The sequence below is a fragment of the Panthera leo genome, chromosome D2 (genome assembly GCF_018350215.1).
Source record: "Panthera leo isolate Ple1 chromosome D2, P.leo_Ple1_pat1.1, whole genome shotgun sequence".
NCBI lineage: Eukaryota > Metazoa > Chordata > Mammalia > Carnivora > Felidae > Panthera > Panthera leo.
In genome coordinates this window covers 54,637,546-54,657,394 of record NC_056689.1, presented here as the reverse complement: position 1 = coordinate 54,657,394, position 19,849 = coordinate 54,637,546, and the positions used below count along the sequence as shown (strand labels likewise).

The 19,849-nt window shown below is 40.4% G+C and overlaps 1 protein-coding gene and 1 pseudogene across 2 annotated transcripts in view; both read right to left on the bottom strand.

The window, feature by feature from the left end:
• Positions 1 to 19,849, bottom strand: part of ENTPD1 (ectonucleoside triphosphate diphosphohydrolase 1) — a 91,370-nt gene that overhangs the window by 69,897 nt on the left and 1,624 nt on the right. Inside the window, exon 1 of one of the 2 annotated variants that reach the window (XM_042907696.1) lies at positions 1,629 to 2,093. The exons of the other annotated variant lie outside the window; for it this stretch is intronic. The gene's annotated coding sequence lies outside the window, so the exon portion shown is untranslated. Of the gene's footprint in view, positions 1 to 1,628; positions 2,094 to 19,849 lie in introns of those variants that run through there. 2 annotated transcript variants of the gene reach the window in all.
• On the bottom strand, positions 17,680 to 18,981 carry LOC122201742 (annotated as a pseudogene).

Sequence of the window (19,849 nt, the reverse complement as noted above, 5' to 3'; positions counted from 1 at the left end):
TTAAACAGGCAGACTTAAGAGTTCTTAGAGAAGCAATTCATAAATAGATAAAATAATGGAAAGACTGTGGGGGGTGGGGCGGGAAGAAAAAACAAAGCTGAGATGAACTAATGCAAGATGCAGTCACTAACACAACAGGGAAAATTCTGTCTCCCTCCTTCATATCCTCTCTGCTCATGACTGTCCTAAGACCTCGGACTTCCCCCAAATGGCCCTATAATAACCCTTTCCTCCAATATTGGAAAGTGTCTTAAAATATTTGGCTAACCTTGATTGACCAAACGCAGGTTTCCAATTTTTCTTAGAACTACCATATTAGTACCAGTCATATTCATGTCACTATTTCTTTTGACACATGTTCTTTATACAACATGGTCTCTGAATCCTTTCCCATTCTGGATATACCCACCCACCCAGTTTGTCAACATCTCACTTCCAATGTGATGCAGAAAGGGAATGTACCACCCATAGTGATTTCCAGTTCTTTACTCAATGAATCAATTAAAAGTAAACAAATTTGCACTGAATCATGAGGGAACTTTTTGAGTGGTGGAAATACTCTATATGTAGCTTGATGGGTCAAAAAGTGTTGTTGTAGGGATAAATGAGATAGTGAAAGTCAAGCACTTAACATAGGTCTTGGCACAATGTAAGTCCTTTTATGAACCACTCCCTGCAAATCAATGCCTTCATTGCACTCTCTCTGAAGTATTATCTTCAGTTCAGAGCAATGTATTTTTTTAAGTTTATTTATTTATTTTGAGAGAGACAGAAACAGCATGAGCAGGGGAAGAGCAGAGAGAGAGAGGGAGAGAGAATCCCAAGCAGGTCCACATTGTCGGTGCAGAGTCTGATGCAGAGCTCAAACTCATGAACCACGAAATGATGACCTGAGGTGAAATCAAAAGTCAGACACTTAATCAGCTGAGTCACCCAGGCACCCCCAGGGCAGTGTATTTTGAGACAGACAATAAATTGGAGGGCAGAAGTTTCTTTTTTTTTTTTTTTTAATTTTTTTTTTTAATGTTTATTTATTTTTGAGACAGAGAGAGACAGAGCATGAACAGGGGAGGGGCAGAGAGAGAGGGAGACACAGAATCTGAAACAGGCTCCAGGCTCTGAGCGGTCAGCACAGAGCCCAACGCGGGGCTCGAACTCACGGACCGTGAGATCATGACCTGAGCCGAAGTCGGACGCTTAACCGACCAAGCCACCCAGGCGCCCCGTAGGGCAGAAGTTTCAAAGGAGAGACAGAAGCCCCTACTCACAAAAGTTCCATTAGCAATTTGTCCCTCTCTGTTTTGCGCCTGTCCAGCTTTGCCCTACTCTGGTGAAGACACAATAGGTTTATCTCCTGAGGAGCAACTCCACCTAATTCCTACAGTATATTGGGAATTTCTTCACCATAATGGGAGAGCATCTGAAAACCCATGTTGCTTCCATGCCTTGGGTCAAGTGTCCTGCAAAGAATTTAACCACCCCTTTGCGAGAATCTGGGCAAACCTCCTTAGGTAAATTCATCATAGAGTACATTAGAGTCTGGCCACCCAGTTCCTGGTCCTTGCTTCATTTCCACCTTAGGATTAGAGTCAGACCACAGATGTTGACCAAATTGGTAGGGGACTGACCTTGTATGCTGGTTTCAGTCCACTACTTTCATGTAGGATCTGAATTCAGTTTCCAGTGGCCTCAGACAGACGTTTCTGCCCAATGACTTGGCAACAGACCAAGGATGTACTTCCCAGATGCCCCTGCAGCTGGACCCCCACCTTGGATCAAAGCCCTTGAATACACCCATGGTCTGGATCAAACATGACTTTATTTGTCTCCCTTGGACACAATGACCTGAGCTACCTACAGCAACTTCCTTTTACTCTCCCCATCTACAAAGAGCTTCAGGTACATGTCATATCTATGGATGTTCCATTTAGAACACTGACAATGAGATGAAAACATTACAAAGAGCAAACATATGAGCTCATAAAGCAAAGCAACCTATTGAAGATTTATACAGGGACAAATTTATTGAAGATGTATGGGGCAAATAGGCCTCAAAACTTTAATAGACCTAAAAACTTTACTAGTCACTGATATCTTATAATTTCATTCATTCATTCATTATGTACTCATTTATATATTCACGCTTGCACTGATTTGAATAACATTTGATTGTCTGGAATGTGCTTGGTACTGGATATATAAAGTATGAGTAAAACTTTATAAGATATATAAGATATACATAAGTATGTATAAGATATATATAAGTATTAATAAGATATATAAAGTATGAATAATCCCTGCTCTTAAAGAACTGTAAGAATTAATGTTCAGAATGTCAATGTCATCGCCTTGATCTGTCAAATAAACGTTTTTATCCTTGGTATGCTCTGTTAAAAGAAACAGATGTAATACACCTCAGTAGGTTATATAAGATAATTCCATTCAATAATATTAGCTATAATTAGCACAAAATGTAATGTGTGAGCTTCAATTCTCTAGGTAACAGCATTATCAGCCTTGAGCGTGGCGTTTCTAGGACTGTATCACACCTTTGGCCTTCCTAGCTATATGGTATTGGCCTCACTTCCTCAGTTTTAAAACAGGAATAACAGTATTTCTCATGTCATAAGATTTTTGTAAAGGTCAAATGAGGTAATGGGTTCAACGTGCTTAACATGGTACCTGGAAAACTCCTGTTTACATTGTATCTTCCTTTTCAAATTTGCATATGATAGTTTTTATTTATGTAGTTTACATTAACAAGATCTTTCCATTTTTTAATATCACCTTAGAACCTCCATTTGGGGTTAATATCTAAGGTCAAGAGCAATTGGCCTTATAAAGGAAATCCTAAGTAGTAAAAGCAATAACCAAGAAGGACAACATACTCATAGCCCTAATCAAAAGGAAGTAAGTAGAAGTAAGCATCTCAGAGTCTCAGAAATTAAAATTTGTGAGACGCTTATCAAAACTATCACCTACTAGGAAAAGATGTTAGAGCATATGACACTCTGTTAAGTTAAAACTAAACCAACTGCAGGACACATGAATAAAGTGACAGGACCCCAGTCAAGGCTCAGGCTTTCAAAGCACATCTGGACTCTGTATTAAGTTTCAGACAACACACTTAAAGTGAGACCTTAACAGCCTAGAACTGATCTGAAGCTTCCCAAAAAACAAAAGTGTTAGCCAACTGGAACTTGACAAAACAGTGAAATACAGTAGGAAAGCTGAGGCCTCTTCAGCTGGGGAATGGCAGACACGGAGGAGTCATGGCCATATCCTTTCAAATATCTGAGGGACTATCCCACGGAAAGGGATTTAGATCTGGTCCACCTCTATGGCTCAGAGGGAAGAACTAGTGCAAATGGCAGAAGGAAGATGCAGGAAAGGAGAAACATTCAGTTAAATTTTAAAAAGAGCAAATCTTTGTAACAGATCTATCTCATATAATAAGAGAACTCTCTCTCTGGCATTTAGGAAAAGTAAAGTATAGGAGGGCAAGCAGAGACTCTAGGACTCAACAGAGAATTCAGCTTGATCAAGACGCTGGACTGTGGATTTGGCTGGTTTCTGATAACTTTTTCAGACATCCCTGGTAAGAAAAATAAAGCAGTGATATACTTTCTAAGACATATTAACCATAAAATGAGGATAATAATAACATTGACCTGATAGAATTGTGTAAAGATAATAATAATATGTGGGAAAAGACTTCAATGGGAAAGACTAAAATGGAAACGAATAAACAAGCTCAGAGGAAACAGAGGGGAAAATTTCAATTATTATCCTCACAGAGATGAGAAAAAAATTGCATCTGTGAGACCAAAAGAGTGTACAATTTTGTTTAAATAAACAATTAGAAAATAAAAACAAGTTTTTAAAATTTTAAACTACAATAACTGAAAAATGAACTTGATAAATGTCTTTGAAATTTTAAGGATAAAGCTGAGAAAATATCCTAGAAGGTAGAGCTGACTGCCAAAGAAATGGGGAGAAAACACAAGAAATTAAAATTATTAATACAAGAGAGACAGCGCCTGACTAATACACCTTCCAAAAAGAAAGATCAGAGAAAACCATGGGAAGAAAATTATCAAAGAAACCATATGAGAAAATTTCCCAGAACTAAAGGACCCGAGTTGCCAGATGGGAGGGGCTGAATGCCCAACACAATAGATGAAAATAAACACACCCCAAAGTACATCACTATACATGTTTAGTACATAAGGGATAAAGAAAAAATCCTAAATGCTTCTTAGAAAACAGAGGGTGGGGTGGGAGGAACAAGTGGCATAAAAATAATTGGGAATAAGAATAGCATCAGACTTCAAAAATCCAAAAGACACAAAGGCCTCAACATTTTTAATCCAATGCACCTTTTCTCAGGAAGTACCAAAGGATGTGCTCCACCCAAGTGAGATAGTGAACCTAGGAAAAGGAAAAGATGTAGTACAAACGGAGAACCAAAATCAACAGTAGAAAGGTCAGGGGAAGAAGTCCAGGAAGACAACCATGCAGCAGTCTAGAAGAGCAATGAACTTAGATGGGGATAGGACAACAGGTTCAGAGAGGAGGTTTTAAAAAAGAACAGACAAGAAAAGAAGGACAAAAAAGAAACATTACTGACTATGTAGGAAAGTGTATCAAAGGGTTTGTAAAAAAGGATTACTAATAGAGAGACACTAAGAACTAAGCATATAAAGAAGTGAGAGGCCTTATTAATGTCAGTAAAAATAAAAAGTCCTATAGGAAAGAACATCTGAGGCACAAACAATACTTAATAATTAGTCATGCTAAAGGAAACATTGCATATGGATTTAACCAAAACTTGTGACATCATGATGGTGTGGAGAGGGCAACCCTGCAGGAATTTAAGAAAGCAAACCACTCATGGGGCACCTGGGTGGCTGACTTTTGCTCAGGTCATGATCTCACAGTTTGTGGGTTCAAGCCCCACATTGGGCTCTGTGCTGACAGCTCAGAGCCTGGAATCTGCTTCAGATTCTGTGTCTCCCTCTCTCTCTGGTCCTCTCCAACTCATACTCTGTCTCTCTCTCAAAAATAAACATTAAAAAAAATTAAAAAAAAAAAAAAAGGCACTCAGCTACCAAAATAAGCAACAGAAAGCACAAATACCAGAAGAGATTCTGAATCTCTTTTCTTAAATCCTTTCTCTTCCCATCCCTTTATTAACATTGGTACTTGTTAGGTATCATTCTTCATCCTCTTCTGTTTTCATTCTCTACCCTTTCCAGGGAGATTTATTCATGCCCATCCTTTCCAACTCCAACTCTCATTATCTCTGGATTTTGGACAGACCTCTCTAAGCTCTAGACCCAAATTTCCAGCAATCAACATAGTATCTCTGCTTGATGTCTTATAACCATCTCTTGTTCAGCATGTGCCAGGATGAACTTGTTATCTCTCTCCTCCTCTGTCAAATCTACTCTCCTTCCCCACTTCCTAGCCTTATTTTATAAGCACTTACTGACCCAATCATTCAAATCTAAACTTGAGAATAAGTCTTGACATTTCTTTCTCCTTCTCTCCCAACAAACCACTTAGCTCTCTACTTCAGACTCTATAATTCAGAAAATTGTCTAAATCCAGCCCCTCCCATCCATTCCCCTGCCCCCACACCCTGCACCATCAATGCCTCAGTGCAGGTCCCCATCACTTCTCGCCTACTGGGCTACTGCAGAAACCCAATATGAGTCTCCCTCCATCGCTCACCAATCTTGGTTCATTCCCTAGACTGCTGCCAGAATGATTTCACAAAGCCAAGTCTTATGACCACCAAGCATGATGGTAGCATAAGTGAAAATACTTTGCCACACTCTCCCACATTTTTGTGAAAATCTACAACTATGCCTTAAAAGAAATGGGATTTTTTTCCCAAATGAAAAGCCGCTGTATTCGAATTAAGGCATGACACTAATGGCCAGCATCATCTCTTCAGGGACATGGCAGCATAACCAGGCACAAGTAAGAAGAGGCCTTAGTTGGCCCTCCTACCCATTTAACGTAGAAAGAACAAACCCACATTACGGGAGAAGAGCATCAGAGTGTGATGGGAGAGGCAAGGGTAACTCTTTGAGAAGCCCCGGGTTGGCTGTTTTGTCTCGCTTTGTTTTGTTTGTTTGAGTTTGTTTTTGCCTCTGTGACTTGGCAGCCATGTGTCTACCATGAGTATAAAGAGATCTTAGAACTGATCTCCAAAAAAAAAAAACGCATTACTCAGGCAAGGCACTAAGCAGTGGAACAGCTGCTCACTCTTCAGTTCAACATAAATTTGCTGTCAGTAGGGAAGGGACAAGAGAAGAAAACAGGTCCTAAGAAGGGTCCTTCCTGGATGTCTTTATGCCTCTTGACAATAACATTGAGAGAATTCTGACAACTGTAGACTGTCCTCTCAAACATGACTAAATAGTGACAGGACATTTGTCTTCCTTCCTGGATCTGAGTTAGGTTTTTTTGGCTAGAGGATTGAAATGTCTTCCCACATGTAGAAGGAGATCTAGCACTTAGTGACTACATTCTTCCGGGATCCAAAGGGAATTTGAGGGGGCCAAGGGGAGACTATGCATTCCAATCATCTTTAACACTGGGCTAGGATGAATCTCCCCCAACACTTCCTTCAATTCTTTTTAGAACAAGGTGAAAAATACACACATTCATTTGCACACACATACGAAAGGAATCTTTTTTTTTTTTAAGGGTAAGGCCTTAGACTAAATAAATTTTACAGTAAAGTAGAAAGAACGATGAAGGAAAAGCTTGCCTCTAAAATAGATATGATGCAAGAACGAGAGAGAAATCTTTCCTTGTTTATTTTTTAGTTAGATACAAGAGGATGTTGCTATGAGAAGAGAACAGACTAAGATAAAAGATTTCATGGTAACCAAAAACACTGCAGCTGAATGAAAGTTTATATTGGAATAATTAAGGATAATTGCATCAGTTGATGTAGAGCATATCGTAGGAAAACACTCTCAGAATACAAAAAAAAAAAAAAAAAAAAAAAAAAAAAAAACCAATGAAGGAAAGGAAAGAGAAAGAAAGAGAGAGAGAAAGGTAGATGGTGTTCAGAGATTAGAGATCCAAATAATAGGTCCTGGAGGGAAAAAACGAACAAAGCAGGAACACTGATAGGAGTTATGTCAAGAGAAATCTTTCTTGCTCCTAAAGAAGTCCTGAATTTGGCAATCAAAGGGGTTTACCATATTCTAGGCAAAATCTGTGAAAGGAAGTCTGTACTCAGTTGTCTTGCTGTAAGAAGTATAAATGTCAGGACTAGAGAACAGAAGAACGTTAGGGCTGGAAAACAGCTGTCCTCAAACTTCTCAGCACCAGACACCTCAAGACAGTAGAAGAATATTTCCAATTACAGGAGGGGATAAGATGTCTATATTTAGACAAATTGTCACCCTCTTACCACACTGATGCCCTTTCTAAAAAATTACTTTGGTGTGCTGACTAGAGCATTATGAAGAGAAACAAAATTAAGAACTCAAGGATGGGATTGAACGCATAATGAGAAAAGAACTATATTGAAACCAATTAAATCCATGGAGGGATGAGTATAATTATTAATATCCAAATAAAAAGGAAAAATCTATTAAATAAATGCCTAATATAGTTTTAGATATTGGAATTTATAATATTATGAAATTAAATAATTAAAATAAGAAAGGAAGACCAAGGGAAGCAAAAGCTCTTAAATTCTTACCTTTCATAACACAGCCACAATTACTCTTGTTTTTACTTTGATATTAAGATAAACTTAAGCTCAGGAATGTTTTTATTTTCATTTAATATATCCACAGAGAAAAATAAAACTAAGATATCTGTTATCCACAGCTTTCTAGAAATATAGATAAAAATAAATAAGCAAAAGCGCAGAGTCCATATAGCAAAAAGCATAGTATGAGAAAACATTCAACACCAGGGAGAATAAAACAAGAATGTTACGTAAAATAAATGTGACCTAGTATAAATTCCTCCATGAAAACTCCAGAGACTCTCCAGAGACTCAACTTGGATTTAAAAAGCCAATGGTTCATGGGGCACCTGGGTTGCTCAGTCAGCTAAACGTCCAACTTTGGCTCAGATCATGATCTCACAGTTTGTGAGTTCGAGCCCTGCGTCAGGCTCTGTGCACAGCTTGGAGCCTGCTTTGGATCCTGTGCCTCATTCTCTCTCTGTCCCTCCCCCACTTGTGCTCTCTCTCTCTCTCTCTGCCTCTTAAAAATAAATACATGTAAAAAAAAAATTTTTTTTTAAATAGCCAATGGTTCATAAAGGATACATGGAGAATAAAATGAAAATTCCAGCTGGCTTCTTTGCAGAAATTGACAAGCTGATCCTAAAATTCATATGGAAATTCAAGGGACCCCAAAGAGTAAAAACAATCTTGAAAAAAAGAACTGACTCTGATTTCAAAACTTACTACAAAGTTATAGTAATCAAGACAGGGTGGAACTGACACAGAGATAGACATACAGATCAACAGAATAGAGCTGAGAGTCCTCACATTTACAGTCAATTGCTTTTCAACAAGGCTGCCAAGAAAATTCACTGGGGAAGAGAAGAATCTTTCCAATAAATGGTGCTGGGACGACTGGATATTCACATGAAGTTGGGCCTCCACCTCATACCACATCCAAAAACTATTCAAAATGGATCAAAGACCTAAATGTGAGAGCTAAAACCAGAAAATCGTTCAAACAAAACATAAGTGCAAATGTTCATGACTATGGATTAGACAAAGGTTCCTACTCCAAAGAAGATCTACAAATACCCATTAAACACACAAACAGATGCTCAAAATCATTAGCCATCAAGGAAATGCAAATCAAAGCCACGAGACACCACTTCACGCTCAATATGATGGCTATAATCAAAGATCAATAAAAAAATAAAAAGGGCTAAGTAAGGATGGAGAGAGACTGCAACCATCACACACTGCTGGTGGGAATGTAAAATGATGCAGCTACTTTGGAAAACAGTCTGGCAGTTCCTCAAATGGTTAAGCATAGATATATGACCCACTTCTTGGTATATATCCAAGAGAAATTAAGAACATAGATCCACACAAAAACTAGTCCATGAATGCTCAGAGCAGCATTATTCATAATGATAAAAGGTAGACACACCTCAAATACCCACTAAGTGATGAATGGATAAAATGTGGTTTTATGGATAAAATGGATAAAATGTGGAATATATGATAGGTAATGTTCAGAAGAGGCAAAACTTTAGCAGAAAGGAGGCTGGTGTTTGCCAAAGGCTGTGGGGGGAAGAAACGGTATGTGGAGGAAATGGAAGCGACTAATGGGTACAGAGTTTCTCTCTGGGGTGATAAAATGTTCCAAAATTGATTGTAGCGATGACTACACAATTCTGTGAACGTAGTAAAAAACACCAAAAAGTGGATGTTAAGTGGGTGAATTATGTGGTATGTGAATTATATCTCAAAATAATAGTAAGATCAACAACTATGAGTTCAAATCTCAACTTCAACACGGACCAATGGAGAGACTTGCTAACTCACTTCTTCAGTCTCTCGTTTGTAAGACAGGAACAGTAAACAGTACTGATCTCCAAAACTTGTTTGAGAACTGAGTTAACAGCTGTAAGGTGACTAGAACAGCAGGTGGTCCAATACACACAGAACCTGTAGGTTAACTAACTAAGGTCACTACCACTTCCACGCATTAAAAACTTGCTGTATTCGTTTCCTACGGCTGCCATAACAAATTACCACCAACTTGGTGGCTTAAAGCAAAATACACATCTACTCTCTCACAGTTTCACAGGTCCAAAGTCTGAAATCAGCTTCATTGGGCTGAAATCAGGGTGTTGGCAGAGCCGTTCTTCCTTTTCCATCTTCTAAACTCCATTCCATGCGTTCCTTGGCTAGTGGCCCTCTCCCCCACATTCAAAGCCAGAGGCACAGCATCTTGCTTCAGTGGTTACATTGCCTTCTGTGTCAAATCCCCCACTCCCTCCCTCTTATAAGGATATTGGTTGCATTTAGGGCCCGCCTGGCTAATCCAGGATACTCTCCCCAGTTAAAGATCCTTAATTTAATCACATCTGTGAAGACTCTTTTTCAATAGGACATGCATGAATTCTAAAGATTAGGAGCTATAATCTTTTCAGCCTACCTCGGTTAATATATTGACCAAAAAAGAAGAAAAAGAAAGTAAATCTATGGGGAAAAGCTTTATTTCTATGAAAAAATCTATTTCTCAAGTCACCAAAAGAAAGCAATAAAAAGAAAACGTAGGGGCTCCTGGGTGACTCAGTCAGTGAAGCATCTGACTCGATTTCAGCTCAGGTCATGATCTCATGGTTCGTGGGATCGAGCCCCACAATGACAGCAGGCTCCACAATTGTGACAGGCTCCACAATGACAGCAGGATTCTCTCTCTCCCTCTCTCTCTCTCCCTCTCTCTGCCCCTCCTGTGCACTCTCTCTGTCTCTCCAAATAAATTAATTTAAAAAAATATTTAAAAGAAGACATTAAGCAAAAGATGGTACCAGGAACGTTTTTACATAGCTGAAATTAGAAAATATGAGTACTGCACTATTAATTTCTGTTAACTAACCCTGTTCACTGGAAACAAGGGTTGTTCGGGTCCTATCTATCCTGTCTTTTGAGCACAAACCCTAAAAAATTATTTTACTGATGACGCATCACTTCAGATGTCTTTTTGTGCATGTGTCTGAGTCTTTATCCACTTAAGCAATACTGTTTCAGTTTTATGGTTCAGTGATTCTGACCCCACCTCTTAAATCCTGCCAAACAGTCCCACATCCTGGCTCTGGCCTCCTGGAACCTGCCATGGTTACATGAAACAGAGAGGCCGGGTAATTCTCACTCACAGCCACTGCATACTTCCTAGCCATACGAGGCTCAGCTGCTTCAGATGTCACCTGAGAACTTCCTCTCACCTTCTTGTCTCTTTCCCAACACTGAATTACTCCTTCTCTGCATCTTCTTGACCTTCCCTCCATACTCCCAACTTTCCATCATGCCCCTACTTTTCTAACAAGCCACAATAAAAATGACTCAGGTCGCATTTCCCCACCAGAACTGAAAATAATGGATATTGACTATCATTTCACATAGGAGAAAATTATGGTTGGGGAGGGGTTACCATATGATTGAAATGACTGGGTAGATTTTTAAATACCCACTCTTATGTCTTAAAAACAGAATATATCTCCTTTATAAGCATTCACAAAAAATTCACTACATGCTTAAGTACAAAGAAATCTCAGAAATTATAAAGCCATATTCTGTATCCATTGTGAAATAAAATGAAATTTTAATTAAAATTAATAGTTTAAACAAAAATAACAATCACTTGGAACTTAAAAAATATATATTATTCTGGGTTAAAGAGACCATAAAAATGCAGTATCAAACTATTTTGAAAACCACAGCACCACTGATAAAAGTGTATTGGATCTATTTACAGCTATAAGTCTTTGTACAAAAAAAAACACTAAGGGAAGACTCAGAAAAACTTGTGAATATGGCAGAAAAACTTGAATATCTTTATTTGATGAAGAGCTCACATAAATTAAATTGAAAACATAAAATCCAAATAAGTAATAAAAGGGCAAAGGATATAAACAGTATACAAAAGAAGGATATTATGTTAAAAAACACTGAATTTACTGGTAATTAAAGAAATACTAATTCGGGGTGCCTGGGTGGCTCAGTAGGTTGAGCGTCCTACTCTTGATTTTGGCTCAGGTCACAATCTGACAGTTTCATGAGTTTGAGACCGACGTTGGGCTCTGCATTGCCAGTGCAGAGCTTGCTTGGGACTCTCTCTCTCTGCCCCTCCCCTGCTCATGCTCTCTCTGTCTCTCTCAAAATTAATAACAAAATTTAAAAAACACAAATTAAAACAACATAAAAGTAGATAAGATTATTTTTTAAAAAAACACCAAAGCTGTCAGGGATGCAACAAAACAGGAGCTGCTTGTGGAAGCATGAAATGTCCACCCTTACGGACAGCAACTTGGCAACAGTAATCAAGAACTTTAAAAACTATTTACAAGTTTTAATCTGGTATTTCTACTTCTGGGACTCTATCTATCCTAGCATGCAACCCTACGTATGGAAAAACTTTATGCATAAAGACGTTTATTGGAAATGGTAACAACCTAAATGTTCAATAACAGGAGAATTATTAAATTATAGGACCATAAAAATTATGATAACAGAGCAAGGCTAAGATAGAAATGTTCGTGCTTCACTGCTATGCTAAAATCCAGGCTTTAAAACTGTATGTATAGCCTAACAATCATAATGCCATCTCATAATTTTTCAAGATCCTAGCCAAGAAAATGCAAAAAGAGAAACAACACAGGCATAGTAAAAGGAACTGCAAGGAAATACACCAAGATATTGTCGGGAATGATTGTTTTTCTTTTCTCCCCCAATCTATATTTTCATGTTTTCTTTAACGGGCATGTGCCATATTACTTACACTCTCACGGTCATAAAGAATTGTCCACATCCCTTCTATGAATCAAAAGGAAACACGTCTTTATGAAGGACATGTACTGCCATTGTTCCTGGGTCTCTAAAGTCATGTTGATATTCTAGCACAAACACAACAGGATGGAAGCATGTTACACAAACTCTTCTCTGCCTTCTTTTCTCCAACAGCTTCTTTTTTCCTCATAATTCCCTCAATTTTCCAAACTAAAGAAATTCCACTGGTCCTCTCTGCACCCACTTCCCCCCTTTGCACCTAGAATCATTCCCACCTCACTTCTGCAGAGTGGGTACAATGCCCCAGGCACACTATTCCCAGTCTCAGAGCCCTGAGTCCCTGCTACCCCTACTCCATGGTACTCCAAACATCCAGGAAAGGGTTCTAGAGACAATACTTCTCCAGTACTTCTCAGGTCGGAGGCAGGGAATAAAAGCAGGGAGACTTGGAGCCATGGAGAAAAAGTGGGAGATATTTAGAAACTCCGACACTGGAAGTATTACTTTTTAGTAATAATAGTTTGTGTGCAATAAATTCAGACTTCTTTCTTGTATGGCAAATTAGAGGTTAGCTTCCTGTTGTAGGCCATGTATTGAATAAATGAATAAACCCTTCATTTATTGAAGAAATAAATGGCCCCTGGCTGAATGAACGAATGAACGAATGAATGAATGACATTTCCCATGATCCTGCAATGATATAGATAATCTGTGACTCAAAGTCTCCTCTGGCAAAGGAAACAAAAACAAAATCAAACTATTGATATCACACCAAAATAAAAAGCTTTTGTACAACAAAGGAAACCATCAAGAAAACAAAAAGGCAACCTACTGAATGGGAGAAGATGTTTGCAAATGACACATCTGACAAGGGGTTAATATCCAAAATATATAAAGAATTTATACAACTCAACACCAAAACAAACAAACAAACAAACCAAATAATCCAATTGAAAAATGGACAGAAGACATGAATAGACATTTTTTCAAGAAAGACATACAGATTGCCAACAGATACATGAAAAGATGCTCAACATCACTCATCATCAGAGAAATGCAAATCACACCACAATGAGATATCACCTCACACCTGTCAGATTAGCTAAAATCAAAAACATATGAAATAATAAGTGTTGGTAAGGATGTGGAGAAAAATGAATCCTCATGCACTGTTGGTGGGAATGCAAGCTGGTGCAGCCACTGTGGAAAACAGTATGGAGCTTCCTCAAAAAATAAAAATAGAACTACCATATCATCTAGTAATTCCACTACTGGGTATTTACCCAAGGAAAATGAAAACACTAATTTTAAAAGTATGTGCACCAGGGACACCTGGGTGGCTCACTCAGTTGAGTGTCCAACTCTTGATTTTGGCTCAGGTCATAATCTCAAGGTTCGTGAGTTTGAGCCCGGCATTGTGCTCTGTGCTGACAGTGCAGAGCCCACTAGGGATTCTCCCTCTCCCTCTCTCTGCCCTTCCCTATCTCCCTCTCCTTCTCCCTCTCTCTCTCAAAAATAAATAAACTTTAAAATATATATATGCACCCTTATGTTTATTGCAGCATTATTTACAAGAGCCAAGATATGGAAGCAACCCAAGCATCCATCAATAGATGAATGAATAAAGAAGAGATGGTAGGGGCACCTGGCTGGCTCAGTCAGTGGAACACACAACTCTTGATCTCAGGGTTGTGAGTTCAAGACCCATGTTGGGCATGGAGCTTACTTAAAAAAATGAAATAGGGGGAGTTCCGGAAGATGGCGGCGTAGGAGGACGCTGGGCTCACCGCGCGTCCTGCTGATCACTTAGATTCCATCTACACCTGCCTAAAGAACCCAGAAAACCGCCAGAGGATTAGCAGAACGGAGTCTCCAGAGCCAAGTGCAGACGAGAGGCCCACGGAAGAGGGTAGGAAGGGCGGCGAGGAAGAGGGTAGGAAGGGCGGCGAGGCGGTGCGCGCTCCACGGACTGGCGGGAGGGAGCCGGGGCGGAGGGGCGGCTCGCAGGCCAAGCAGAGCCCCCGAGTCTGGCTGGCAAAAGCGGAGGGGCCGGACGGACTGTGCTCCAACAGCAAGCGCGACTTAGCGTCTGGGAGGTCATAAGTTAACAGCTCTGCTCGGAAAGCGGGAAGGCTGGAGGACAAAGGGAGGGAGAGCTGCTGAGCCCCCAGACGGCAGAGCTCAGCTTGGCAGGGAACAAAGGCGCTCACCAGCGCCATCTCCCCCGCCCATCCCCCAGCCAAAATCCCAAAGAGAACCAGTTCCTGCCAGGGAACTTGCTCACTCCGCGCAAACACCCAACTCTGTGCTTCTGCGGAGCCAAACCTCCGGCAGCGGATCTGACTCCCTCCCGCTGCCACAGGGCCCCTCCTGAAGTGGATCACCTAAGGAGGAGCGAGCTAAGCCTGCCCCTCCTGCCCCCGTGCACCTTGCCTACCCACCCCAGCTAATACGCCAGATCCCCAGCACCACAAGCCTGGCAGTGTGCAAGTAGCCCAGACGGGCCACGCCACCCCACAGTGAATCCCGCCCCTAGGAGAGGGGAAGAGAAGGCACACACAAGTCTGACTGTGGCCCCAGCGGTGGGCTGGGGGCAGACATCAGGTCGGACTGCGGCCCCGCCCACCAACTCCAGTTATACACCACAGCACAGGGGAAGTGCCCTGCAGGTCCTCACCACTCCAGGGACTATCCAAAATGACCAAACGGAAGAATTCCCCTCAGAAGAATCTCCAGGAAATAACAACAGCCAATGAACTGATCAAAAAGGATTTAAATAATATAACAGAAAGTGAATTTAGAATAATAGTCATAAAATTAATCGCTGGGCTTGAAAACAGTATACAGGACAGCAGAGAATCTCTTGCCACAGAGATCAAGGGACTAAGAAACAGTCACGAGGAGCTGAAAAACGCTTTAAACGAAATGCAAAACAAAATGGAAACCACGACGGCTCGGATTGAAGAGGCAGAGGAGAGAATAGGTGAACTAGAAGATAAAGTTATGGAGAAAGAGGAAGCTGAAAGAAAGAGAGATAAAAAAATCCAGGAGTATGAGGGGAAAATTAGAGAACTAAGTGATACACTAAAAAGAAATAATATACACATAATTGGTATCCCAGAGGAGGAAGAGAGAGGGAAAGGTGCTGAAGGGGTACTTGAAGAAATTATAGCTGAGAACTTCCCTGAACTGGGGAAGGAAAAAGGCATTGAAATCCAAGAGGCACAGAGAACTCCCTTCAGACGTAACTTGAATCGATCTTCTGCACGACATATCATAGTGAAATTGGCAAAATACAAGGATAAAGAGAAAATTCTGAAAGCAGCAAGGGATAAACGTGCCCTCACATATAAAGGGAGACCTATAAGACTCGTGACTGATCTCTCCTTTGAAACTTGGCAGGCCAGAAAGGCTTGGCACGATATCTTCAGTGTGCTAAACAGAAAAAATATGCAGCCGAGAATCCTTTATCCAGCAAGTCTGTCATTTAGAATAGAAGGAGAGATAAAGGTCTTCCCAAACAAACAAAAACTGAAGGAATTTGTCACCACGAAACCAGCCCTACAAGAGATCCTAAGGGGGATCCTGTGAGACAAAGTACCAGAGACATCACTACAAGCATAAAACATACAGACATCACAATGACTCTAAACCCATATCTTTCTATAAAAAAATGAAATAAAGAAAGAAGAGGCATTATATATATTCAATGGAATATTAATCAGCCATAAAAAGAATAAAGACTGAGATCTTGCCATTTGCAACAACATAGATGGATCTAGAGGGTATAATGCTAAGCGAAATAAGTCAGTCAGAGAAAAACAAATACCATAGGATTTCATTCGTGTGGATTTTAAGAAACAAAACAAACAAAGAGGGAAAAACAAAAATAGACTCTTAAATTCAGAGAACAAACTTGTAGTTGCCAGAGCGGGGGATGAACTAGGTAAAGGGGATTAAGAGTACATATATCATCATGAGCACCAAGTAATGTATAGAATTGTTGAATCAATAAAACTAATATGACTAATATAAACTAATATAAACTAATATAACACCACATGTTAATTACACTTGAATAAAATAAATGTCCCCTCTTCCTATACTATCTCTGGGCCCTTGGCCAAGTGACTTCCCTCCTCAGCTATGAGATGCAGAAACCGATATCACAGGTTTGTTGTGAAGATTCTATGACACAATGCATATAAAAATTACAGTGCCTGGTACATAGTAATCAATGTTAGCCCTTATTATTAACACTTCACAGAGTCTGGTTTCAGTTAGAGTTGGTTGTATATATGTCTGTCTTCCTTCACTAGACTGTGAGCAAACTGTTTATATCTCACCCATCTGGCATGGGGACTTACAAATGGTAGACACACAATATTTGTCAAATTGCTTTCAAGGTATGCCAGGAAGAGGAAAGGGAGGGTGCTGGAAACAAGTTAAACGTACTTTATGATTTTACTCAGGGCCAACCTCTGCAGTGTATGTTTTTCTTCTATTACCAGAACACATTGTCTCGGACTATAAGGTTGCTATTAAATGGGGCTGGGGAAGCACTCTCAACAATAGCCAAATTATGGAAAGAGCCTAAATGTCCATCAACTGATGAATGGATAAAGAAATTGTGGTTTATATACACAATGGAATACTATGTGGCAATGAGAAAGAATGAAATATGGCCTTTTGTAGCAACGTGGATGGAACTGGAGAGTGTGATGCTAAGTGAAATAAGCCATACAGAGAAAGACAGATACCATATGGTTTCACTCTTATGTGGATCCTGAGAAACTTAACAGAAACCCATGGGGGAGGGGAAGGAAAAAAAAAAAAAAGAGGTTAGAGTGGGAGAGAGCCAAAGCATAAGAGACTGTTAAAAACTGAGAACAAACTGAGGGTTGATGGGGGGTGGGAGGGAGAGGAGGGTGGGTGATGGGTATGGAGGAGGGCACCTTTTGGGATGAGCACTGGGTGTTGTATGGAAACCAATTTGACAATAAATTTCATATATTAAAAAATAAATAAATAAATGGGGCTGGGGAGGCACTATTTCTGGAACCAGATGCTCTGTTCAGAGATAGTGAGGTTGTGCTACGAGGCATCTGAAATCTCCAGTTTGGCCCCTGGCTGAATGGGGAGTGGGGGCTAAAGTTCTGCCAGAGCTGGACTGGCCAACCTGGGTACCCTGGCATGGGGCCACATCAGCTCTGATGATCAGCCTCCTAGAAGGGATGCATCTTGTTTCTCGGCATATTCACTTAGGGGGTATCTTAATAGAGTGAATAAAAGAGCGGTATGTACCAGCGGGAACTCTACTGAAAACTCATAGGTCCCCTTTTATTTCTCATTTATTTTTTTATTTACTTACTTATTTTGGCAGCACTAGGGTTTATTAAACTGTGCCTTAGTACAGGTACTGGGGCTTGCCCATGATATTCTTGAAGTATCAAAGCTAGGAGGTTCTGCCAATTCTTCTCGAGCAATGACACCAGGAAATTGACAGCTAAGTGGATGTTGTTCACAAGCTCATCATCTGTCGTCTTCATGTGGCCAAGTTCACTTCATCTACTTTGACCACTATGTTCTCATTGTAGGCCAGCAAGGAAGGGAACTTGCCAGGCTTAGTCAGGCCTGGACCCAGGATTTGTGGGATCTGCTTGCTCAGAGATTCTGAAGCAAAAAAGGCATTATACTTCTTGGCCAGCTTCCTGACTAATTTTTTATTCTTGCTGAGTTTCTTCAATGCCTCAATGTCCATGTGGGGAATAACCATAGCCTTGGCCTCATTACAGTGCTGCTGGTCCCCTAAAACACATACAGAGAACGTGGGGCAGGGAGTGGACGTAAGCCTGACGTTGCCCAAGAAGAATTTGTCCTTCAGACGGTTATAGTTCTGCAAGCTGACCTGCAGCTCCACCATCTCCCAAAACTCCTGGTGCTTGGGCTGGCCGGTTCCTGGGCAGGACTTCCCGCACCGCCGCATACAGGGTGTCACGGGAGACTTTGTTGCTCATGGTGCCACGTACCACAATAATCAGAAAAGAGTCATAGGGTCCCCTTTTAAACTAGCCTTCTGATTCTTGGATAAACATCAGCTAAAAAAATAATACTTAGTTTACTAAATATTTGTTGAGTTCCTATTATGTGCTAAACATTTACTAGACACTGCCAATCCAAAGGTGAATAAAGAAATTATAATCAGGGTAAGGGGGAGGAAATGCAGAGGACAGCAATGTGGATGAGTATCATGAGCACCAGCTTAGGCGTAAGCAGTGGAGGTGTTGTAGAAACATCCAAGTCAGGGGTTAACCTAAGGCTCAAGGGAAGGAGAAGGCATGACGTGGCAGTTGGTAACCAAGATAAAGCTTGAAAGAATGATTGCAACAGCTCACATTTACTGAACACATACTCTATACGTCAGATCCTATTCTGAGAATTTTGCATAAATTCCTCAGTCTTTATAATAATGCTATGAGGCAGATATTATTATTCTCTTCATTTTATAGATGAAGAAACCAAGGCACTCAGTTAGTAAATGGTGGAGCTGGGATTCAAATCTAGGCAGTGGGGCTCCAGACTGAAGGGGAAGGAGAAGGCCAGATAGGCCTTCAAGGCAGAAGCAAGTGCCATGTAACAGTCTGAGAGGGCGGAAAGGAACAAGGTCACTTGGGGAACTGAAAGTGGCTGGGGGTGGGGACCGAAGTTCAGAGATGACTGGGCTCGCTCTGTAGGTTAGAAGGGAAACCAGAGGGAGGGTATTTCTGGTCTGGACTTGGAAAAACTAGCTGTGTGATTACTGTCACATAACCCCTCCTGGTCCCACTCTCTTCCTTTTGTAAAAGGGTAAAACTAACAATACCTGGGCTCTATCATAGAGAATGGCCATGAGCACCAAATGAGAAAATGTATGTGAATTGATACCAAAGCACAGATTCCTTCTCAGACTTGAGATTTCATCAGTATCATTTCTCCCAGTAGCTCAAAGCTCTGCAGACTCAGAATCAACCACATCTGGCCATAGTAGCCAGAGCCTTCAGGAGTTGTAACAGTGAGAGTATAGAAAAAAAGCCTACAGACCCTGAGTCCAATGACCTGTATCTAAATTCACCATTCACTAACAGTGTGATCCCAAGGCAAGCAACACTCTCATTATATCACCACCATGTGGAAAATGGGAATGATAATGATAGCACTCACCTCTTAAGTTGATGTGAGGAATAAATAATACAGGTAATGTGTTTAGAATAGCACCCGGTGCAGAGTAAAGACTTAGTAAACGTTAATAGCTTATATCACTATCATTAAGAACCCGTTGACTACTCA